Source organism: Hypanus sabinus, chromosome 5, assembly GCF_030144855.1.
Source record: "Hypanus sabinus isolate sHypSab1 chromosome 5, sHypSab1.hap1, whole genome shotgun sequence".
NCBI classification, from domain to species: Eukaryota; Metazoa; Chordata; class Chondrichthyes; order Myliobatiformes; family Dasyatidae; genus Hypanus; species Hypanus sabinus.
Window position 1 is genome coordinate 105,045,458 of NC_082710.1, and position 26,785 is coordinate 105,072,242.

The following is a 26,785-nucleotide window of genomic DNA, read 5'->3' on the forward strand; positions in this document are numbered from 1 at the left end:
GACTCTGCAATTCGTGTTCTCAATACTTATTGCTTATTTATTCATTATTATTATTCTTTCTCAGCTCAGGCTGGTAAAACCTGAGGTTCGGCCAATGCCAAGCACACACGTTCTATAAACACTAGGAGCTTTCAGACTATTCTAGTGATGTTTTGGATTATGGCTTTCTAGAGATTTACATAAATATTGCTGCATTGACCTAATTGTTTAATGCTATTGTGTAATGATTTCAGGATGATACCAACTCTAGATTATATATATATATATATATATATATATAAAACCTGTTCATGTTCCATAGTCTTTCAATTTCCTTTTTTTTAATCCAGCACATTTCTGGTGTTTTTCACTTACTTATTTCTGTAAGTGATGAGTGTTTGGAATGGCAATATCTATTAAATAAGTTGATCTTGCCTGTTTATCCTGTATAATTATATCCAGATGATTATTATGGATTGTCCTAGCATAACTGATGAGTCATAATACAATTTGTGCTATTCCGATTCTATTACTGGATAAGGCTTGTATTTATAGTAAGGTATGATTTCTTTTATGAGTTTGTATTTTAAAGCAAGATTTTGATAAATGATGTTTGCGACTTGATTGTGCATGTGTAAATAATGAGATAAAGTTAAACTGCTAGCGAATCCTGTATTGTGTTGAATTGTTTCTGTTCTTTTTGGCATTTTTTACATACTGTATATCATCTTGAAAATGTTGGTTATCTATAATGTATTAATGATCATTTTTTTGTGTTAACACCCTGGTCCCATATTGCCACAAGGAAGCTTTCTGTTTCAGGGAAGAGGTCTTTAACTCTGAGCCAGGTTTTTAACACTTCCTTGTCAACATCTAGTCTGATCAGATTGTGGGGATGTCTTCCATGGAGGGTCATGCTCTTCCACTGATTAACTTTTTTCTTCAATAGTGATAATGACTTCATTTTTCTGGCTTGTGCTCTCATTTAAGTTTAGTGGTGTGTACTTCTTATCAGAATTGCAAACGCTTCCTGATTCCTGTTTTGTTGATGAAAATATATCTTCAGAAGTTTTATCTGAGTGTTCTGTAGATTTTTAATGTCTGTTATTTCTCTTCCCCCTTCTGTCCTAGGTAGCATTAATCTAAGCACATTTTGTTTTCTGATAATGTTTTCTGATATGTGTCATTTGAGTTCTTAATTTCCTTTGCAAATTTTCCAGACTATTATTAGTATTATTTTCTTTTTTTAGATTTGCAGTTTGTCTTTTGCACACTGTTTGTTTGCTCATTATTGTCATGCGCAGTTTTTCTGATTCTATTGTTTTCCTTTTTATCTACTGTGAATGCCTACCAGAAAATTATAATCAGGGTAATACATGGTGATATATGTGTACTTTTATAATAGATATACTTGGAAACTTTGAACTTTAGACAAATACTGCGTGAAACTGTCAGTAGATGTGTAACAAGACTAGGAATGCTAAAAATGTGAAAAATCAATAAAATCTCTTTATAGCCATAATATAGACACAAATTGTAGTGGTGAGTGCTAACTGGTTTGAAAATAATCTGTATTAATCATGGAGAGTGGGCAGTAACTGGCACAGCGTAATGTAACAACATCGTTGTCCAGATGTTATGAGCACACTTGGGAGCTCGATGATGGTGATTAATATTTTCCATGGAATTTGAGCAGAAACAATCTGCCACTATGGGAGCCCCTAACACCATACCACAGGTCTAAGGCAACCACATGAACTGTCGTCAACTTCGGCTTTTAGTCCCTGTAGTAATGGGCTGATGGAAACATAAATATACTATGGTATCATAATGACGAAGTTATGTTAATAGACAAATAGTCCCGAGAATATCAATTCAAATCTCACCACAACCATCTGAGAAGGAATTCAGAGAACAAAAATATAGAAATTTAAACAGAGGTAACTTTGAGAACAGTATTTAACTATTTGTGTAATCTTTGAATGGAGTTATGTATATATTTATTTAGATATTGTATTTTATTTATTCTCAATGGATAAAATACCATTTTCAATAAGTACTATTCTAAGTAAGTAAAGGTTACTTTGAGGATAGTATTTAATTATCCCTGTAATCTTTGAATGGAGCTATATATTTACAGGCATTTATGAGTTTCAAGGAGCAATAAGGGATGGACTTAGAGTCAATAATTTGTCAATCACATGTGAGCCAGATCAGGTAATAATAACAGCTTTCCTTCCTTGAAGGGAATTAATGATCCAGATAGGTATCTTTAAAACCAATCACAACTTGGGTCTCTACGTCATAGAGCTCCTATATTCAGAGCTCTTGGGAGATCCTCTCCATTCCCCTCCAGATTCCGTTTGTCTGGCTAACCATGCACATTGTTAGTTTGTGGACCAGAACCTTGTGTTCCCTCTGGTCGTGCTTCAGAATTCTAGACACAGCACTGTTTTGCTTTTCAATTCCGAGAGCTTGCTTTCGCCCCATGTATCAGAACTACCCATTTCTGTTCTGAATCATCCCTCTGTCATTTTGGTTCAATTTCTCTCTCTAGAAATTTCTGGAAATTTGCAGACTGTTGCAAGGGTGTGACCTATGAATGTTGCTGACTTTATTCTTCTTATTTATTTATTGAGATACAGTGTGAATTAAACCTCTCCGGCCCTTTGAGTTGTGTTGCCTGATTTAACCCTAGCTGAATCACAATGACCAATTAATCCACTAACCTGTATGCGTTTGGAGTGTGGGAGGAAACTGAAGCACCCAGAGGTAACCCATATGGTCACAGGGAGAACATACAAACTCATTTCTGTGGCAGGATTTTTTGACAATGATCAAAAAATGTTGAATGAGCCTATGAGGATACATATCTAAAAACCCAACAGAGGACTTTAAAGTGATGAAGGTGTTTGATTAGATAATGTGTTGGTGGTAAGGTTGTTTCAGTTAGAAATTAGCACATTCAAAATGGCATTAAAAATAAGAAAGAAATAATAGGTAAGAGGACAATATGAGACATTTCTACAGCACTGTCACAATCTCAGCATGTCCCAAAGCTTTTTACGACTTTTGAAGTCCTTTATAAGTGTAGTTGAGGTTGTAGTACAGCAGGAATTTCTAACGAGGTCCACGGACCCTTTGGTTAACAGTAAGTCTTCATAAATATAAAAAGATTGGGAACCCTTGCAGTATAGGAAATGCAGAAGCCATATTGTGAACAGCAAACTTCCACAAAAGCAATGTAAAAATAAGAAAAAAACGATTCAGAGATGGTTGCTGAGGGGTAAATATAAAACAAGGCAAGAGAAAGTCTTGCATAACAACCCAAACAAGGCAAGAGAAAGTCTGCATAACAACTCAAAGGAATGGGCTGGATAGCCTAATCTTGCTCCTGTGTTTTGGGAAATCTTCCAGATTCAGGCTTAAAATGCAGACACTTGGTACTTCTGAGCAAATGAATTAAGGCATCTGGACCAAAGTGCTGGGGTGGACGTGGAATGCTGTAAGACTCCCATGACTCTCAGAGTTCTGCACTCCAGCAGTACTTCCTGAATAGCAGCAAGGTTTCAGATTTATTTTTGACTGAAATTCAACATTCTTTAAAAGGATGATCACAGGCAAGATATCAGTTGCTGGTGTATCCTAATGAGTGCTGAAAACCTGTGCTGACTAAATGGTATCCCCAACTGTTCACCCCACTGGTCTGAAGTTCCCACGTGCTTTGAAGGGGCTGCCATTGTACCGCTGCCCTAGAAGAACCTAGTGAGCTGCCTCACAACAATCGCCCGGTAGCACTCTCATCTACTGTCATGAAGTGCTTCAGGAGGTTCATTCTGGCTAGGATTAATTCCTGCCTGAGCAAGGACCTGGACTCTCTGCAATGTTCCTACCACCAAAGCAGGTCTGTAACAGATACAATCTCACTTTCACAATAAAACTTATCTTGAACTTTGACTCTTTACTCTGTGTTGGAGCACTGAGAAAACAGTGAAACATACATCAGGCTGCTTTTTGTCGATTACAGCTCGGCATTCAGCTGCATTATTCCTCAGCATTAACTAACCACCTTCAAGTTCTGTGCCTTTACCTCCCTCTGAAACTTTTTTATAGGAAGACCACAGCCAGAGCAGATTGATAATCAAATCTCTGCCCTGACAATCAACGCTGGCGCACCTGAAGAATGCATGCTTAGCCCACTGTTCTACTCTCTCTACATTCATTTCCTTGTGCTTAAGCCAAGTTCAAACACCATCTATAAATTTGCAGATGACACCACTATTGTTGGTAATGCCACAGATGGTGATGAGGAGGTGCACAGGGAGTGAAAAGGTTTGGCTGGTTGAATGGTGTGTCCCAACAACAAACTCGCCCTCAACATCATCAAGATCAAGGAATTTATTGTGGACTTCAGGAAGAAGAATGAGAGGTCAACAATGGCAAGGGTGGGAAGCTTAAATTACCCAGACATCGACATCTAGAGGATTGATTATGGACACAAAGCATGGATGCAATCGTGAGAAAGGCATGCCAGTGGCTTTACTTCATTAAGAGTTTGAGGAGATTAGGTATGTCACCGAAGACTGCAGCAAATTTCTACATACCAATAGTGGAGAGCATTCTGATCGCTGGTATCATTACCTGGTTTGAGACTCCATTGTGCAGGATCAAAAGAGGCTGCAGAAGGTTGTAGACTCAGCCAGATCCATTATGGGCACAACCCTCCCCACCACCAAGGACATCTTCAAGAGGTGGTGCCTCAGGAAGGCAGCTTCCATAACTAAGGCTACTCACCATATGGGACATGTCCTCCTCTTTGAACTACCATTGCAGAAGTGGTACAGGAGCCCAAAGTCCAACACTCGATGATTTAGGAACAGATTCATTGCCTCTGCCGTCAGATTTCTGAATGGTCCACGAGCCTATGAACTCTACCTTGTTATTCATTTTTAATTCACTATTTAATAATTTTGAACTCTATGCCAGTACAAAACAAAATTTACAATAAACCTGTTTCTGATTCTGATTCTGAACCGGCATCCTACTGAAAATGTCAGCCCAACTATCACACACAAAATGCTGGTGGAACGCAGCAGGCCAGGCAACAGCTATAGGAAGATGCACAGTCGACGTTTCGGGTCGAGACCCTTCGTCAGGACATTGTCAGCATTTGCAGATTTCCTCGGGTTTGCATTTTCAAGCCCAAGTATCACATCCGGTAGGAATTCCTAGTACAGTACATAGCTGTTCATGGATACTGAAGAAGCAGTAGATGCTGGAATCTGGAACAACATGAAATCTGCTGGAGGAACTCAGCAGGCCAGGCAGCATCTTAGGGAGAGATTAGTGATGTTTTGGATCAAAACCTCGCATCAGTCCTATTCATATTGTCTCCTGTGTGATCATTATTATCTTGTTACATTGGTGCAGTCTGTCTGCACATTGTGACAATCATCTTTTCCCCTTGTTTTCCTTATTTAGAAATTTTCCCTGCATTTATATTTCTTTACACTGTTGATATTATTGTTTAATTCAAGGTTATCAGAAATAATAAAATGAAGCACCAACTGGGACCCACATAATCATACTTTCCTTCATCAAGTGCTCTCTTTCTGTGCTATCGCCTCATGGGAGTAGACAGATGACAAGGTGAATTCTTTATACGTAAGAAATTAATTTACAGCTGCTTTGTGTATCGACGGTCTGACCATCTGCAGATTTCTTGAATTTTCTCCAACTGTGGCTCCACTTTGCCAACTTTGTCCTTAGTAAAAAACCATTCAGATCCTAAAGGAGAGCGACCAGCCAGTCTGCAATCGAGAAATAAAGATATGCCCCAATCTTAAAATGAAACTATTGTGAATTCAACAGAGCTTGTGCTTTCATCTACCCGTTGCCTTGGCAACTGAAAGGACTTGGAGTCTGCTTGCGCAATACAGTTTTTTTGGTGTTAAATTTGATGCTGTCTGGAAATAAACAATGAAGAATCGCCTGTAAAACTCAGTTCAGAACATGAATTTTAGGTCATGGCGAAGTGAATAATTTAATTAATCAACTTTCCTTGACCAATTTCAAGTGCTCATGAATTTCAGGAATTCTATTATTCTGAACGTTATCGACCAGGGACATTCAAGCCCAATCAAATAATTTTTAAAATAAGTATCATGGATTGGACTGCACTATAATCATTCTTCCTCTCCATGTTGATGATAAATTAATAGAGTTTGATTATTAACACCAAAGACTCACATGAACAATGAAGAACAAACAATGGAGCTACAGTACAAGATCAAAGTAAGTTGCAAAAACTTGCAAAATTAGTTGGCTCCATTACAGGTACCAGTCTTCGTAGTATTCAAGAGATTTTTCAAGGAGCGGTGCCTTAGGAAGACGGCATCCATCATTAAGGACCCCCACCACTCAGGACATGCCCTTTCTCATTGTTACCATTGGGAAGGAGGTACAGAAGCCTGAAGGCACACACTCAATGATTCAAGAACAGCTTCTTCCCTTCTGCCATCAATTTCTAAATGGATATTGAACCAATGAACACTACCTCACTACCTCATTTTGCTACTGTTATTTTGCATTAATTATTTTATTTGACTATTTAATAGACATATATATACTTACTGTAACTCAGTTTTTTTCTCTGTATTTATTGATCATTGTACTGCTGCCATGAAGTTAACAAATTCCACGTCATATGCTGGTGATATTAAATCTGATTCTGAAAATTGTAGGAAATTATCACTACCTTGTATAACCTGAGCCTGAAAGTTTTCAGCCTTTAATTTATCCAAATTAACAATATTGTAGTTTGGTAAATGGATGGAAAATGATCACAAGGAACTCAGAATATGAAGAATCTCTCTGAATGCGAGCCTCCTGTCTGCTCAGCTGGACATAAAATAAAGCATCCAGTAAGAGCCATGGAATCACACATTTCCTCAAAAAGTGCTCTCCTTCTATGCTATACAAGAAAAGAGGTAGCAATCTTTGGATTGTGCCACATGCCAGCCAGGGTAAGAATAGCAAGATTTAGCAGATGAACGTGTAGCTGAGGATCTGGTACAGAGGACAGGGTGTCAGATTTCTGGATCATTGGGACTTCTTCTGGGGAAGGTATGACCTGTACAAAAAGGACCAGGCAGATTTGATATAGCTGTTGGGGAGGGTTTAAACCAGGGGCTCCCAACCTTTCTTTATGCCATGGGCCCTGAACATTAACCTTAGGGTCCATGGACCCTAGGTTGGGAAGCTCCATTTAAAATTAACGGCAGGGGGATGGGAGGCAGAGTGATAGGGATGAGGATGGGGCAGTTGATGCAGTGTGTAGTGAGACTGTGAAGATGGACAGGCAGATGATAGAGCAAAATTGCAGTCAGTGCGATGTTAAGGGGAATGAATGCGGGATTGAAAGTGTTACATTTGAATGCACACAATATTTGCATTTACATAGTTTGTTATCCATTTGCTAAGTATGCCCACAGAAAAAGAATCTCAGGGTTGTATATGGTGATATGTACGTACTCTGACAATAAATTTTACTTTGAACTTTGAGAAACAGGCCCTTTAATTCAACTTGTCTAAGCTGATAAAATTACCTACCAAAGCTAGTTACCTACCTAAGGAAGATACCTATCAAAACTAGTTACCTACTTAAGCTAGTTCCATATGCCTGTGTTTGGCTCACACCTTTCCTATCGATTCATCCACCCAAATCTCTTTTAAACGTTATCATTGTACCTGGCTCTGCCACTTCCTCTGGATCCCATTCCACATGCCCACTACCCTCTGTGCGATAAACAAATGTTGCCCAGGTTTGCTCTAAGCCTTGCCCCTCTCACTGTAAATCTGTGCATCTAGTTTTAGAGCCCCGTACCCAGGGGGAGTAAAAAAAAACTATGACAATTCACCTAATCTATGCCCCTCTAGATTTTGTATACCTCCCCTCAGCCTTCTTGGAAAAGTGCTTGCCTGTCAGAAGGCACAAGAGACAACAGATGCTTGAGGAACTCAGCAGGTTGAGTAGCATCTGTAGGAAGAAATGAATTGTTGACATTTTTGGGTGGAAAACTGTCATTTGTACTGTTTATTGCAGCCTATCCAGTATCTCCTCAAAGTTAAAATTGTGTTCATTGTCATATGAACAAATACATGTAAGCAGAGGCACAATAGAAAATTTACTTGCAGAAGCATCACTTAAAAAACATTCTTAAAGTATCATAACAGACACATTCATCTGTAAAATATAGACTGAACATACAGTAAGTTATACATAAGAGAGTCTGCAGTTGCTGGAAATCCGGAGAACTCACACAAAATAGTGAAGGAACTCATTAGGACAGGTAGCATCTGTGCAAAGGGATAATATCTGAGACCCTTCATCAGGACTGAGTTATGTGTTATGTATAAGTTATACACAATGTTTACAAGATAAACCACATTAGAACATCAAAGCAAAATTCCATTTGAGTGCAAAGTGATCAGAGCTTTCCAGCCATTGCTCAAATGTGGTGGTGATCAGCGTTTTGCCAGTTGGTTCCTGAACTGAATGGTTGCAGAACGTAAGACATAGGGGCAGAATCAGGTCACTTGGCACATTGAGTTGCTCTGCCATTCCATGACATCCCTCTCAACCCCATTCTCCTGCTTCCTTCTCTGTAACCTTTGGTGCCCTGACTAATCAAGAACCTATCAACCTCTGCTTTAAATATACTCAATCAACTGACCTCCAAAGCTATCTGTGGCAATGAATTCCACAGATTCACCACCCTCTGGCTAAAGAAATTCCTCCTCATCTCTGTTCTAAACGGATGCCCCTCTATTCTGAGGCTGTGCCCTCTTGTACTAGGCTCACCCACAATAGGAAATATCCTCTCCAAATTCAGTTTTTTAATATTCAATAAGTTTCAGTGAGATCACCCCACATTCTCCAAACTCCACTGACTGCAGGCTCAGAGCCATCAAACACACTGCATAATCCTTTCATTCCCAGAACCATTCTTGTGAACCACCTCCGGACCCTCTCCAATGCTAGCACAACTTTACTTAGCTAAGGGGCCTAAAAGTGGCATGGTAGCGTAGTGGTTAGCACAGCGCTTTCCGGTACCAGCGACCTGGGTTCAATTGCCACCGCTGTCTGTAAGGAGTTTGTACATTCTCCCTGTGACCACATGGGTTTCCTCCAGGTGCTCTGGTTTCCTCCCATAGTCCAAAGACATACAGCTATCATATATCTCTAGATTCCTTTGATTTCCAGAAGACTTTTTATCTCTGTCATGTATTTTACACAGAAGCTGAGTCTCTACAAGTCATTTGTTCACTATCCTAAGTGAGGACGTTTCTATTTGTAATGTTCACACAATCAGCTGATGTATGTCCAGGGGAAAATCCATCCTCCCGCCAAACCGTGTCTCCCGTATATGTGGTTGCTATGAAATGCACACTGGTACAAACTCCCACACATAATATCAAACTGCACACCATGTACATTTACAGAATGCACTTTATAAATCTTACTAGAACTAGGTAATTAATAGCGATACAATATATATGAAAAAGAAAGAAAAGGCACCAAAACTTAACAGAGTTCAGTCAATTCGTGCACAACCATTGGAGCTCAACTATCGAAGTCTTCGGTCCACTATTTGATCTTCTCTGACCTCCTTGATCCACCACCTGCGACCAACCTTGGTGGTCGACCAGAGCACATCCAGCATGTCCTCCTTCCTCGCGACCTCCCCTCCAACTCCCCAAAAGTCCGCGCAACACTAGCTTACAGAGCCACAAGAAAGAATAACCTCTATCCCAATTGGTTAACAAATGAATACAAATCTCATTATCAGTAATTATAACCCAAACAAGCTGTGAGAGAAAGCACTCTCTCACCAGTTACCATAACAAAGAAGCATTCTTACCTCTAACATAATAAAGAAGCCATTTTGATTAACATACGCAGTAACATAAAGAAGAAACCCCTTGCATGTTAATCTCACCCCTAAGGAGCTAAATGCTTGCTTTAGTTCTGGTGAGCTCTGATTCTAGGCAGCTGAGACAGGAATTTACGTTATTCTTGAATCCCCTCCTGCCAGGGCCCATAAGAACGTAAAATGCTGGGTGCTTGTTGTGCTGAAGCAATGCACTTTCACCACATTTGCAGTTAGTGAGTGGCAGACTCATTTATCACTGGATGGAAAGGAAAGTATTAATCTACAAGGTAGTATTTCTTTGAACATTGTCTGCACCCTAGTTCCTCTTCCCACCCCAATCTATTGTACATTTGATCTTGCTCTTGGCTTGCATTTCTCTTCCCCCATGTGGCCTTCTAGAGTGAACTGTATCAATCCAGAAGACAACAAATTGTGCAAATACAAAAAGAAGAAATATTAATAATAAATAATCAAGCAATAAATATTGAGAACATGTGATGCATAGCCCTTGAAAGTGCGTCCATTGGTTGTGGGAACATTTCAATGAAGTTGAGTGAAGTTATCCCCTTTGACAATAGACAATAGACAATAGGTGCAGAAATAGACCATTAGGCCCCTCGAGTCTGCACCGCCATTCTGAGATCATGGCTGATCATTCACTATCAATACCCAGTCCCTGCCTTGTCCCCATATCCCTTGATTCCCCTATCCATTGCCTCGAAAGAGTCCTGTTCAAGAGACTGATGTAATAACCGTTAAGGGGTAATAACTGTTCCTGAACCTGGTGATGTGAGTCCTCTGGCTCCTGGACTTTGTTTCTGATGGCAGCAATAAGAAGCGAGCAAGTCTCGGGTGGTGGGGACCCTGATGATGGAAGTTGTTTTCCTGCAACAGCCTTTCATGTAGATGTGCACAGTGGTGGGGAGAGCTTTGCTTGTGATGGACTGGGCTGTATCCATTACTTTTTGTAGGATTTTCTATTCAAGAGTATTGGCATTTCCATACCAGACCATGATGGAGCCAGTCAATATACTCTCCATTAAATATTCTTCACAGTTTTTCAAAGTTTTAGATGTCTTGCTGGAACTCTGCAAACTCACAAGGAAGGAGAGGTACTGTTGTGCTTTCTTCGAAGGTGCTCTGATGTACTGGGCCCAGGGCATAAGCACTAAACGCTTCTTATTTTAAGTGCTATGCAAATAAACGGTTGTTATTTTGGCAACAGAATATCACGGCTTCCATTTTACGGTTCAGTCATGCGATGACAGAAATTTGATTTGATTTGATTGTGCAATGGATATTAGCTGTTCAACTGAGGCCGTTGGAAAGGTTAGTTTATTATTGACAGCATTGTTTAATTTGTGAACTAATTAGCAACCTTCACAGATTCATAATTTGAAGGAGTATAAATTTGAAGTTGAGAATAAAGCAGATTGGTGATTTTGTCGTATGTGGGTCTTGGAAGTGTGCGACCTTTACTCGGCTCTGCACTGAACTGAGCCTGGGGTCTGTTCTGGCTGTGGTCTGAGGTCTCACTTTTGTTCCAAATGGTAATTGCTTACTTTTATTGCTTGCACGATTTGTTTTGTTTTCCTCTCTGTACATTGGGTGTTTGACAGTCTTATTTTTCTAATTGGTTCTTTTGGATTTCTTTATTTTATGCCTGCCTGTTAGGAGATGAAACTCAAGGACATGTAATGTATACATATTTTGATATTAAATGTACTTTGAACTTTAAACTTTGAAAAGTGTCACAACTGAATAAAGTATAAATTATAATATAAATGAAGCAGTTCATATAGTACCTGAGAAATGGTAATAGTTTTGCTTGAAATCCCAGTAACTACAATACTTAAGATTCTTGCACAAGCACACACAAAGGAGGAAATTCTGGTTCTCTGGCAATTTTTGATAGTAATTTTCCAAATGCATTCTATTGTTGGACTCCCTAAGGAGTTCTGAGAGGGTCCTGAATGAATGATTAGGAAGTCAGACACTGGGGAGTGTGTCTGAGCTAGCTACATCAGATTGGGCTGTTTGTGTGAGACAAACAGTTGTGAGAAAGAGAATAAGCCTCAGGTACTTTTCATTTTTCTATTAATTGTGTTAATTGTATTTAATTATTTTAAGCAGATTCTCGTGCTCTTAGAGCTAATTTTTTATTTAACCATATTTTATAACATCATTAAGTGCAAATAATGAATGTTTCCAAATAGTTAAAATATTTGCTGCAGCTAGTCAAGACAATTACAAACACATAATTCTTTAAGCCAGGTTTATGCCTAAACCAGTTGTGGCATGGTACGTTCGGGCACCAATCACAAACACCAAATGCTGAAGGATCTCAGCAAGTCAGCCAGCATCAATGGAGGGCAATAAACAGCCGATGTCTCAGGTTGAGAACCTTCAACGGGACTGTAAACAGTGGTGGTGCTCAGGTGGTGCTTGCTGGTACTATAGCAGAGATTACAAAAGCACCACCAAGAAATTAACTGAAATTTGACATACACACATAGCACCCAAGCACCAATGAAGTTATAAACTCTATGCAGGTTTAAGGTCAGATCCACTCTAACTTCTGCTTATTCGTTCATTGTCAATGTCTTGCTGTTGCTGTCTTCACCCACATCAGTTAAGCTGATCTAAGATCACCTAAGGTGGTGATGTCACTCACTCTCTCACACGAGAGATTGATAGTATACATACATGGTGCAGGATCCAGGCGCAGATCCATGGTCTCGAGATTAACGGATGCCACACACACACATTGTGCTTTTACACTCTGCCTGTGACATCTGCCTCATACAAACTGAGTTTCTCTTGCCTCCAACACCTCAGAAAGTACCTATGGAATAGCAGTGGTGATGTTTGGAACAGCAACTTGGCCCTGTTGGCTATGAACAGCCAGTGGACCAAGCACTTGACATCCAGAAAATCATTGATGCTTCTGCCACCAATCACAATAACAGATGGATTGTGCTTCTCTGAAAACATCAATGGTGAGTGCAGTTGATTTTTTTTTAAAATTTGGGCCCAGACTAATGCTGATTATAATTATTATTTTGTGGTGGATACCCCATTGTCCTTATGTTTCCTGCAAATCTTAAAATATTACGTTTACTGCTATTAAGCCTACTGGTTTTGCTTAGACTTCCAAACGGTGATTCTGTTGATTTTTGTTTTAAATTCAGTAGCTGAATTAATTGAGATATTGCATGGTCAGAGTACAATCTGTCCAACTCCTGGTAAAGCCTTGCATCTGTTGTTTGCCTTATTTGACTTTAATAACAGTGTATCCTTTGGCATTGTCTGTCTATGTAATGTGAATAGTAGTGGACATTGTGGGTTAGTGTTGTGTTTTTCAGTTGAAAAGCACGCATTTCATGCTGATTGCGGGATTGGTGTGTGATTCATGTTGTGCGCTGTGGGTCGGATGATCTGTTGGTTTGTTTGTTCATGCTCTGTGTAGCCCGGGTTGTCTCCGATGCTGTTGACACTGTCACAGTTCACTTCTACATTAGGTCTATCAATTGCTGTTGCTTGTGAATCAACAGAGGCATTTATAGTAAGCACATAATGTTTGAAACTGACTTTTGAACACAGCGCGTATGGCCTTGCGAATACATATTACCGTATAGTACATCCCTCAGCACCATCACTGAATAGTTCAGCCCCACTGTAGCACCAGCAAGAAAAATTTCTGGCACCGACAGTGACTGGAAAGGAAGGGGGCAGAAGCTGGAATAAAAAGGTGGGGGTGAGGAAGGAGTACAAATTGGCAGGTGATAAGTGGGCAGATGGATGAAGTAAGAAACTGGGAAGTGATAGACAGAAGATGCAAAAGGCTACAGAAGAAGGAATCTAATAGGAGAGGATAGTGAACTATGGAATTAAGGGAGGGAGGACAGGAACCAAAGGGAGATGATGGCAGGAGAAGAGAAGAGAATGCAGAATGGGTTGTTCCCCTGCGCAGATTTTGCTTGGCATACTGAGTTCCTTCAGCATTTTGCATATGTTGCTCAAGGTTTCCAGCATCTGAAGAATCTCCTGTGTACCTGATTTTTTGTGTGTCAAGAACCACTCTAATGTGTGGTTCAGGAAGCTGGTTAGATGGTGAGAGGCGACCGTGGGTACTTCATTGCTGATGGCAAACATAAAAAGTGACTTAAAATAGAAAAAGTTTAAATCTACAAGCTAGCCCACAAAAATATGGACATGCAGACTTCAGTGACATTTAAAGAATGTTAAATATTGTGGATGTTGACAACATTGGACAACAGTTTTTTTCAGGAGTGTTGCTTCCTTACAGGTTTTATAGTCTATGAAAGACTGCTTGAAGCTGAATACAAATGTAATTTCGGACTACTTGTATCACATAGAAATTTGGAGAAACAGGAAATTAAATTTTATTGAATTTAATTGCAAAATGGTGCTGATGCTTTGTAATAGTTCAACAAAGCTGAAAATGTATTGTTGATGATTTTCATTTGTACTCAGTGTCTGAGGCTTCTCGTTTAAGTGTCCAACAATAATCAGCCAGCATTCATGGATTCCAGTTGCCCTGATACCGTTTCCCCATGGCCACAATATCCTGGTGAAATCTTTCACCATGCTCGTCACTGACAGCACCAAGATTTGCCGGGAAGAAGTCTAAATGGGAATGCAGAAAATGAATCTTTGGTGTCATGTTGCACTTCTTGGTTTTGTAAGCTTGAAGCATGTTGTCAACCAGCTGTGCATATTTTGCTGCTCTGTAGTTGCCAAGAGAAATTTAAACAACATTCTTGAATGCCTTCTATGAGATTTTCTCCGGTATCACTAGAAGTTCATTGAATTGTCTGTCATTGATGACCTGTTTGATTCGTGGATCAACAAAAATGCTTTCCTTAATCTTGGCATCAGTTACTCTGACTTGAATTATGAATTGAAATAACAAATATAGCCGATTCAAAAACATGGTGCACGAGAAGGAAATTCCATGCAATACACAAGAAATGCTGGAGGAACTCAGCAGGCCAGGCAGCATCTATGGAAAGGAGTACAGTCAATGTATTGGGCTGAGACCCTTCATCAGGACTGGAGGGAAGTCCTGTCCTGATGGGGATTCTCAGCCCGAAACATCGACTGCACTCTTTTCCATATATGCTGCCTGGCCTGCTGAGTTCCTCCAGCATTTTTTTGCGTGTTACTTGGATTTCCAGTATCTGCAGTTTTTCTCTTGTTCGGGAAATTTCATGGTGATTTTCATGATCAGCAGCACAAAATCCATAAGATACGCCCACAAGTAATCAGGAAGCAAGATCTTTGTTGTCCACTATAATCTGAGATAAATCACAAAATGCCACGGTACTGAGCAGAGCAATTAGAATCAGTCAGGTAAGAAACAGATTTAAGACTTAAGGTTGATAGTGTGCTAACTATTTCCAACATTTACAGTTTTTCTTTTTATCCTGGGTTGTTTACCATTTACAGAGGCAAACATTGAAAGAAGACCAGCATCAAACAGCAGCAGGAAGCCTAGAAGGTGAATATAATCAGTGGCATACCTTTGTAGTTAAACATGATGCCCAGTAATTTCACAAGTAACTTCCAAGCATAATGGCATAGTATGACAGAAGATGTTTAAAGCAGATAGTGCAAATTAAAACTTTAATATCACAGTTTAAGATAATGTGTTTAGAAAATGCTTTTACACTTAACGGCATTGTGTGACAGAATCATACCACAAGAAGATGTTTAAAGCAGATGGTGAAAATCAGAATTTTAATATTACAACTTAATATAAAATGTTTAGATAACATTTGTTCACTGAAAATCTATACTTGTGACAATTTTGTTTGAAATGGCTGGCTCTGAAGTGAAACTGTTCCAATTTAATCAGCTTTCTCACGGTCCATTCACAGGAGGTCTAAATTGGTGAATAGAATAGTCCAGGAATGTTCAATGAATTCACATTTTCTATCTGCATAACACCCATTTAAATGCTTTGTCTAGCTTCATACATAAATATTACCACAGCCACTGTTTCATTTACAAACTGACTGACACTCGTGCAGATAAAATAATTACAGGGCCTGCTGGAGCAGAAAGATGTATAACCTATTGAGTTACAGTGACAAGATGTTGGGAGACCAAATATTCTCATTGCCTCATATTTATTCAGGGTGGTTCAACCTATTGACAGCTGGATTGCTCTAAATATTTAATTACTTTTTTTGCATTATCTTGAGTTAAAATGGAAGCATAATCCCAGTTGTTTAATATTTTTTTTAAAAATGCACACATTCATTTCATATTTATGTTTGCCCCAAGGGAATAATTCTTCATCCTGATTTATTCAATAACATTGGTGTTGGAAACATCGCACCACATGAGATACCCATGTTTTATTATGGAAATGATGAGCAGTTCTATCATCCCTATTGATTTCTCCTTGTTACCTAAACTATTTTGGCTTCCGGTGGCTGCAGTCGATCCAGTTTCTAATAGTTGCAAATTTACTTTATACTGGTATTCTGAAAATACACAGTTCTATCTTTCAACCAATACTCTCAACCCCTTTATTTTTTTTTAAATTATCTGCTGTACCTAAAAAAGTGGCCACTGAGTGAAAGTTTGTGGTCTCCTGCTGTTGTAGCGAATCCTCTTCAAGGTTCACACAGAAAATGCTGGAGGAATTCAGCAAGCCAGGCAGTATCCATGGAAAAAGGTAAAGAGTTGAGGGTAGAAGATCATAGAAGAAAGGGGAGGAGAAGCACCAGAGGGAAGTGATAGGCAGGTAAAGAGATAAGGTGAGAGAGGGAAACAGGAATGCAGAATGGTGAAGGAGTGGAGGTGGGGGGCAATTACTGCAAATTCAAGAAATTGATGTCAATGCCACAAGGCTCGAAATGTTGTATGGTCAGAGATGCTCTTTTGCGCACCACTGTTGTAACACGTAGTTATTTGAGTCACTGTCACCTTCCTGTCAGCTTGAAGCATTCTAGCTATTCTCCTCCGACCTCTCTCATTAACTAGGCAATTTTTTTCCCACAGAACTACAGCTTACTGGATGCATTTTGTTTCTTCCACCATTCTTTGTAAATTCCAAAGACTATTGTGTGTGAAAATCTCAGACGATCAGCAGTTCCTGAGATACTCAAACCACTCCTTCTGGACCAACAATTCCACAGTCGAAGTCACTCAGATCATATTTTGATTCCATTCTGATGCTTGGTTTGAGTAACAACTGGACCTCTTGACCATGTCTGCATGCTTTTATGCATTGTGCTGCTGCCACATGGTTGGCTGATTAAGTTTTGCATTAGTAAACAGGTGTACATGTATACCTAATAAAATGGCAACCGAGTGTATTTCTGCCAAACACCCTACCATTTCCTCATTCACAGATGCCTGAAGGTGAAGCAGAGTGTTCGCAAAATTGATGTCATATTCAACCCCACAATATGCTTTGGGCCGTTAATTGTGCCATCGCTACCTACCTTCAGGAAAAATATCAAGAAGACTGAAAGAGTACAGAGAAATTTGAAAAGGAAGTTGATGGGACCTACCTCAGGACCTGAGTTATAAAGAAAGATTGAATAGTTTAGGACTTTGTCCCTAGATCGTAGGAGAATGAGAGAAGATTTGATAGAGATATAAGGGGAACATGGATAGGGTAAATGCAAGCTGGCTTTTTTCCACTGCAGTTGAGTGAGATCAGAACTATAGGTCATAGGTTAAAGGTGAAGTGTAAAATCTTTAAAGGGACCCTGACAGGAAACTTCTCCACTCAAAAGATGTTGTGAGTATTGAACATGCTGTCAGTGGGAGTTGTGCATGCGGATTCAATTACAACATTTTAGGGAAGCTTGAATAAGTCCATGAATGGGAGGAATATGGACCAGATGCAAGTTGATGGGACTAGGCAGAATGAAAGTTCAGCAGAGACTAGATGCGCTGAAGGGCCTGTTACTCTGCTGTAGTGTTCTATGACTAGGGTCACTTAATTATCCCCTTGTGATATCAGCCAACTCAATCTTCATCTCAGCTTCTCTACATCTGAAACATTCACCTCTGAACTTAATTACTTGAGACCTTTCTATTCTAAGACATTGCTACTGCCATCACTCATTCCAATGCTTGTATACTGGAGGTCATTCAAAATTGGATGTCTGTACACTAACTTCCTCTTTGTACATAGAGTATTTCGCCCTTGAGTATCACCTTTCAATATTGAACTTGAACACTTGTCATTCTCGAGCTACTCAGTTTTATTTTTCAAATACAGTGGATTTTCATTATTTGGTCCATCAGTTAACAGGGGCAGCTATTTATTTTGAAAAACTCTTAATGAACAAAATCTAATTGAGGAAATAGCCAGGATTCCCTTCATTTATTTGAATACTATGTTGCTTAATTGATGCAGGAGATTATTGCCAAACAGTTTCTAACTAGCTTCAGATGAGTGCATTTGTGTGGCCATCAGAGCAAACAGGTTTTAACTAGCATCAGTTGCCAAAAATAACTGGGAGTGGAAATGAAATGATTTCACTACTACAGCAAGTCAGAAGTTATGAAGAATTTGAAGGTACTGACAATCACCTTGAATGTTATGATGAAAAGGAAGATTTGGAAGATGCAACCACAATAGCAATGTTTGAAGGCAGTCCATTGTCTGCACTGATTTTGTTCATTTACAGAATCAGTTGATCAAAAGAATGTGGCAGTATACACTGGATGAATTCCTCTGCTGATCACTATTAGGAACTAATGTACAATGTTATAATAGTGTAGTAGCATTTATAGCACTCCAATATGTTCATTCAAATACTTCATTTGTTATCCAGTTAAATAGTCGTTCGTCTTTTTGTTACCTTTTGAGCTCTTTCCTTGAAACTTTGGCGATACGTCCCAATTAACCAGAATCCACTCTACCTCCAAGTTCTGGCCCCTTCCTACCTCTCTAATTCTGCTCTTTTCATACTCAAGTGCGCTTTAGTTGGTTTGCCACCATTGGATCCTTCAGCTACCAGGGTCCTATGTTCTAGAACTTTCACCTTTGTCCTGTCTACCTCCCTTTCTCCCCCTCTTCATTTTGGATGCTGATTCTGATTGGAATTTTTAAGATCTACTGGTTTGCTTAAAGGACAATTTTTGTTTACTATTGCTTTGATAACAAATAGAATGTTGCTTTAATAATAGAAATAAAATAAGTTTTTGTTCTCTAGCAGAGGGCTAAATCAATAACAGTCTAGCAGATGTTGAAAGGGTTTGACAGGAGACATCTAGAAAGTGAGAGAGTTGAAGCTGTTGGTGGTAAATACAGTATATAGTAAGACAGCCAATGTTTATCAAGGAATTAAAGAAGTCTTGTTGAACGAGAGGGTGTTCAGATTAGGGTTTGCTGCTTACATGGGGCAGTTGCGTTCAATAGCAATGGTGTGTTTAAAAGGGAAATGACAGTGAAAGGAACACTTCCCCCATCTACAACCTCCACCATCAAGTAGGACGTGGAAGATTACCATCTGCATGTTCCCCTTCAAGTCCTTCACCATTTTGAATAGAAAATGAACATGAATAACTGCTTCGCTCAGTGATCATAGTAAAAGAACGATAATACAGGCCTTTCAGCCCATCTAATCTGGGCTGGTCTTCTACTTAGTTCCTTCTAACTGCACCTGGACCATAGCCCTAAATATCCCTCTCATCCAAACTTCTGTTAAGTGTTGCAATTGAAACCACATCCTCTGTAAGGAGTCTCTGTACCTTCTCCCTGTGGAATCCATGCGTTTTCCCTGGGTCCTCCAGTTTCCTCCCACAGTCCAAAGCCATACTAGTTAGGTTAATTGGCCATTGTAAATTGTCCTGAGATTAGGTTAGGATTAAATTGAGGTTTTGAGGAGTGCTGGGTGATGCAGTTTGAAGGACTGGAAATAAGATTAAAAAATAAATAAGTTCACCATGACCTTCTTGAGGAAAATTATAGATCAGCAAGAAATGTTGGCCTTCCCATCAAAGCCAATATCCTGTGAAATTAATACAGAAATACACTCCTGTACAGAACAGACAGGCCGAACGGCCTGTTTTGTGATTTGAATTCACTCTGATAATTCAGCTTTTCTATCGTATGAAGCTCATTCTTGCTAAAAAATTGACTAACTTCAGTGCGTTCACTGTCAGTCGAAACTAGCTCACATATATTAACAAAGGTCAAATGAGTGATTTGCAATTGTCAAGGATCCAATTTGCATTTTACACGTTCCACTTCACTGAGTGGTTTAACATACCGGTGATTGTAAATTGCAGTGTAAGAGCAGGGAAATGCCATGCACAGTGTTTGTATCATATTGTAAATAGTTTGTTTAAAAAGGCTGCAAGTGTTGGATATGTGCCATGAAAGGAGAAAGGTGAGCTTGAACCTTTTGCTTACCATACTTGAACACCTCTGATGTTCTGTGTGTCTTCAATACCAAAAGAAGTTGGTTGAAGTCAAAAGTTAAAGAGTGACATGAGAAGGGGGAAATTTAAAGGAAATGTGCTTAACCTCCTGCTCTACTCCCTTTATACCTTTGCTCCATCCACCAATAGAAGAACTTCTCCAGGGCCAAACATTTTAATTCCCATTCCCATTCCGTACCTATATGTCGGTCCACGGACTCCACTTGTACCGTGATGAAGCCACCCACAGGGTAGAGCAGCAACACCTTGTATTTCATCTGGGTAGCTGCCAACTGGATGGCAAAAAAATCTCTCCCCTCTCCTATTCTCCACGCTGGCCTCTTTCCTCCTCTCAGCTGCCTATCACTGCCTCCTGGGTTCCCTTCTGCTTCTCTTTCTCCTATGGTCCACTCTCCTCTTCTATCAGATTTCCTCCTCTCCGGCCCTTTACCTTTCCCACCCACCTGGCTTCACCTATCACCTCCTTCCTTCCCCCCACCTGGACATCGACTGTTTATTAATTTCCATAGATGCTGCCTGACTTGCTGAGTACCTCCAGCATTTTGTGTGAGTTGCTTTATACTTATGACTGTGAGGTTAAGCACAGCACTAATGCCGTATTTAAGTTTGTTGATGACACCACTGTTTTTGGCCAAATCGATGGTGGTGATGAATCAGCATATAGGAGGGAGATTGACGATCTGGCAGAATGGTGACACAACAAACAATCTCAGTCATTGTCAGCAAAATCAAAGATCTGATTATTGACTAAAGGAGCAGGAAACTGAAGGTTCATGAGCAGGTCCTCTTGGGAGATCAGAGGTGGATAGGGTCAGCAACTTTAAATTCCATGGTGTTAAACCTTTCAGATCACCTGTCCTGGCCCCAACACATAAGTGCCATTACAAAGAAGATTTGGCAGTGCTTCTACTTCCTTAGCAATTTGCGATTGTTTGGCATGTCACTTAAAACTTTGGTAAATTTCTATAAATGCACAATGGAGAGTATACTGACTGGTTGCATCAGACTCCAGTATGGAAACACCAATGCTCCTAAATGGAAAATCCTACAAAATGTTGTGGACATAGCCCAGACCATCACGGGTAAAGCCCTCCTCACCTTTGAGCCCCTCTACAAGGAAACAGATCCATCATTAAAGACCCCCACCATCCAGACCATGCTCCTCTCTCACTACTGCCATCAAGAAGGAGGTACAGGAGCCAAACGTTCCACACCACCAGGTACAGGAACAGTTATTACTCCTGAACCAGTGTGCTTCTGAACCATACATGAATACAGTCAAATTAAACAGTATTCCTCTGGGGCCAAAGTGCAAAACACATCACCAACAGCACACAGCACGCTGCAAATAGCACATAGCGCAAATAACAGATACGTTTACAATTTCAGAAAAACATACGATCACAAAGAAAATGGGCCAGTGAGAGAGAGGAAGGAGGAGTGATGTAAAAAGGTGGGAGATGATAGGAAGAAATGACAAAGGGCTGAAGAAGATGAAATCTGATGGGAGAGGACCGTGGACCATAGAATAAAGGAAAGGAAGTGAAAACCAAAGGGAGATTCTGCTGTTCCTTCCATCTGCATATAGCCTCATCTTGACTGTAGAGGAAGTCATAGACAGACATACTGGTGCTGGAATGGGAAGTGAAATTAAAATAGCACAGCACCTCATATTTCAACGTGATGATATCCAGCCAGATTTTTTACCTTCCTGTAGTCATCACCATTTATCCCCTTTTCTTTTCCATATCCCACTGGATGAATTACCCTTTTCTTTCCACTCCTTCACCCTCTCAATCTGCCCATCATCCACAATTCCTTCCTTTGCTTCTTCTCCTCGCCACCTTCCCTTCATTGCATGTTCAGCTCTCCTCTCCTATCAGGTTCCATCTTCATCAGCACTTTGCCTTTTCCAATAATCACCTCCCAGCTTCTTCCATCATTTTCAACCCCCCACTGTCCGCTCCACCTGCCTATCATCTCCCCTCATCTGGATACACTAGCTCTTGTTCCACCCCTTCACCCCCACCATTTTATACTGGCCAGCTTCCCTCTTTCTTTCCATTCCTGATGAAGGGCCTCCTCAGCCCAAAGCATTAACTGTCTATTTCTTTCCACAGATGCTGACTGATCCATTGAGTTCCTCCGGCATTTCGGTGCTGACCCATTAGATGCCATCAGTGTTTGGCACTGGTCAAAACAGAATCCTATTGTCAGTCCAATAATTGCCAAAAAAAAAGCCTTTCTCTTCTTTCTATTTGTTGCTTAGCAAAAAGGCTTGGGCAGGGTTTGCATAAAATTGGGTGATTAATGCTTAGTGAGAACTCAGAGGGCTTGAGGAGCTGAATCTGTGCTGTATCTCTTCATCACTCTAGGAGGGTGTATTGTCACTGTGTTGTCCCAAACCTGAATATATCAAAGTAAATTTATTATCAAAGTACGTTCACCAGTAGCCACTTTATTAGGTACTTCTTCCACTTCTTCTGTGTGTATGTTTGCGATCTTCTGCTATAGCTTATCTGCTTCAAGGTTCAGCATGTTGTGCATTCAGTTGTAACACCCGGTTGTCACTTTCCTGTCAGTTTGAACCAATCTGGCCATTCTCACCTGACCTCCCTCATTAATAAGGCATTTTCACTTACTGGAAGTCTTTTTATTGTTTCTCACACCATTCTCCATAAACACTAGGGACTGTTGTGCACGAAAATCCCAGGATATCAACTGCTTCTGAAGTACCTAAACCATCGCGTTTGGTACCAAAAATCATCCCACGGTCAGAGTCATTGGGATCACATCTCCTCCCCATTTTGATGTTTGGTCTGAACAACAACTGAACATCTTGACTATATCTACATGTTTTTATGCATTGAGTTGCTGCTGCATGATTGGCTGATTAGATATTTGCATTAATGAGTTTTATTGCTGTTTCTATGAATAACATTGATCACTTGCTCTGCAGAAGATGTCATTTTTTACACCTGCCATCCATTTCACATTATTTTAATTTTAGCAACTGACTACCCATGGCAAATAGAGTACCTTGCCTTAGCATTACACGCAACACTTGTAGTTCAATGTTCTTTAGTGGTCAGGCTTCTTTGTGGGTTGGTGGTCACCACGGGTTTTATGCACATAGCCTAGGGTAAGCTCACAAACAATTATTTCTGATTAGCAAATCTCCCTGACAACAAGGCAAAGAGAACAAACATGAATAGTTACATATGTAGCCCATCCAATTTGCCATTGTATGGCATTGTGCACTGAAGTCCAGAATGCATCTGTTTAATTAAACACGGTGATTAACAGGCTGCCTGGGAAGTGCCTTATGTTGCATACAGTATGCCCAGAAGTGTGGAGGTTGAACATTTCTGTAAAGAGAACATGAAGCTCATGTTTCATTCACAAGTTCATGCCTTACAACTGAAGTACAATATAACAGTCTATAGCCAGTATATAGAGAAAAGAGAACTTGTAAGATTGGAACTTGTTAATGTATAAGCCCTGGAGCTCAAAATTATCTCTAATTGCACTGTAATTTTATTTCTTTTATCTTTCCAGGAGACTCCCATTTTATAATTGCACGTTGAAGGAAAACTCTGATCTCAAGCCTCCGCTGCCTTGTGGCTACACCCACTCATGCATGAGGGAGGCTTCAGGAGAAAACCTCAATGAAAAGTCCGGAGCTGGAGTCCCGAAGGCAGCCCTGCATTGAGTTCAATGCTGACGGGCACCTCCTGTGAAGCTGCTGGTGGCAAACAGTATCAGTCTCCGCCGTTCGTTTGGATTCGTCAGCTGTGTGGAGAGAGGGAGCCCACTGCTTGCTCACCGTATCGTACAGCCCTGGCTCGCATATCAACTATGTAGGCTATTATGTTTTGTAACTTCAAAATATTGAAGTAATTCAAAGGAAGACGCAGGAGTCCAAAAGGTGAGACTAACTTGCTGTTTACTTTAAGTGTAGCATGCACTTATCGCGGGTTAGCGTGATGATCACATAAGGATCCTTTTACCCAAGCACCCACATTCCAGCTGTTCCTATGTCCCTGCTGATCCAGATTCTGCAGATCTAGAACTGGCCTCTACAGATTGTGCCATCACTCCTGGAGGTCTTCTTCCATCATGATCTTCACAAGCGACGAGTCAGCCATCATCATTTATACATATAACCCTCAGGTTCTGTCAGCTGTGTAAGTCCAGGGAAGACCATCTCTGGCCCCACCAAACGAATGAGATTGAGGTGTAAAATCCCCTGTTCGTGTGGACGCTGCATGATGTGTTACTCTGTTACAAATCAGTACCATGAAATATCAGACAGTACAATGATTTAACTTTATAATTCTTAATTTAACTAAAGGGTTAGTAAAGTAAAACAAAAAGAAAAGGGCCAATTTTAATGCAACAGTCTAATGTGCACAAGTTGGAGCTCACCGTTTCCCTCTTGTTGGTCCTCCATCGATTTCCCCGAGCTTCTTCGACGTCCGGACCCACTCCAAGTCCATTCCTATCGGGTGTGTACGACCTCTCCTTTCTGGCATCATCTCTCTCCATCTTACACCGAACAAAAGACCCAGATCACCTCGGTGTCAGGCACACAGCACGAAAACACACTCCCCTCATTGGACGGCCAACATTGCAAAGCACCCGTTATCTCTAACCATAACTCAAACACTGCCTCTACAGAAAGACCATTACATTAGCAGTGAAACCTTTACCACGGTGTTACATCCATAAAACCCATGATGAATTATTTAAACAAACAAGAGTGCTTAATCAAGCAATAGATATACAGGATTACTTGAATATTACTAAAATATTAAATACACAACAGTATGTGTATACCTTATAGAGTTTTTAGAGTTGCTGGTGTTGTGTATTTAATATTTTGTTTTAAAAATATCTCATTACCAAGTTCTGTTTTGTAACTTCAAAACATAAAACTAATTCAAAGGATGACCCAGGAGTCCAAAATGTGGGTCTAACTTTGTGTTTACTTTAGGAGAGCCACACACTTATCACATGGTAGCGTGATGATGTATGTAATTCACATATTTATACATATAACCCATAATTAATTATTTTAAATGAACAAGAATGCTTAAACAAACCATGTATTTACAAGATTACTCAAACGTTGCTGAAATATAAAGTACACGACATAGACTGCTAGGACGCAACACCCATGGTCGACTCCGACCAATGGAGGGCCTCTAACTGCACATGAATTCTTTTGGTGGTTATTGTTAAACCAGGAGCAAACATCAGAGTCATTGTTGCTGCCTGTCGCAAGTACGAGTACCTACTGAGATTTGAAGCAATGTCAGCTCCCTGTCTTTGGTGAGCACTCTGCAGTGGATATCAAGGGCTGTCACGGTTGCATTGATTATGCTTATCAGATTATGGTGAGGTTAGTTGCAATTAATGCATCAGTTTACAGTTAAATCAACTACACACGCTGCAAAATATTTCTCAGCTATACTCAAAGCCTGCTGTGATAAATATCGTTATAAAATAGAAAAGAAATAATAGTAAGCAGTTTGCTATTTGACTTATAAATGGTTAGATTTGTTCTGTCTATCTTCCACGACCCTTTGATGTGTTTATATGTCAGAGAACGCCTCATGTGGAATTTAATTATATTATTTCAAAAGGAAAGGAAGGCACCTGCCCTGACAATTCTGAATACATTATTCATCACAAAAGCAGTAGCTGGGCTTTTAATATCCAAGTGCTCCATTTCCTATGGTATAAATTGGCTGTATTCAAACTAATTTTAAAAATTATTTCAAGAAGAGAAGGTGGGTGTAGCGGTTACTTGAAAGCAAACCAAGACTACCGAGAGACTGAGCCAGGGTACTCGACACTGTATGATGTGCTTCCAAATAATGAATTTCCAAATCAAAGAAGGTACGTTCGAACCTTTATTACAAAACCAGCAAAGATGAACAACCTTGTAGCGATAAGTCTAATGAAACTACATTAGCAATATAACAGTCTAACTTGCAGTCTAATAGTGTTATTAGCGATACTAAGTGGTATAAGTAGCGTAACTTGAGGTCTAATAGGTTCAAAGATTCAAGGTACATTAATTATCAAAGTACGTATGCAGTATACAACCCTGAGATTCATCTTTTCCCCAAAGACAGCCACGAAACAAAGAGCCATGGAACCCGCTCAAAGAAAAACATTGAACCCCCCCCACGTGCAAAAAAATCGAGCAAAGGGCAACAATAAAAATAGCATTTCAGTTAATGACCTAGTTAGCAAAATAATGAAGTTAATCAGCATACTTAAGTGGTCAACAGAAAAAGTCATTTTCGGCTAACTCTGACCAACTAGGCTAAAACACACCAAGACAAAGAATTAATAAGTAACATTACTCCTTTTCAAATGTGTGCTTCCACCACACCCCAACCTATGTGACAGATTACCCA

At 40.0% G+C, this 26,785-nt stretch overlaps 1 long non-coding RNA gene across 1 annotated transcript; it reads left to right on the forward strand.

The window, feature by feature from the left end:
- Window positions 1-12,782: 12,782 nt before the first annotated feature.
- Window positions 12,783-24,276, forward strand: LOC132393742 (uncharacterized). Its single transcript, XR_009512066.1, has 3 exons — window positions 12,783-12,913; window positions 15,387-15,438; window positions 23,913-24,276. It is a non-coding gene; the product is annotated as an uncharacterized LOC132393742 (long non-coding RNA).
- Window positions 24,277-26,785: the final 2,509 nt, after the last annotated feature.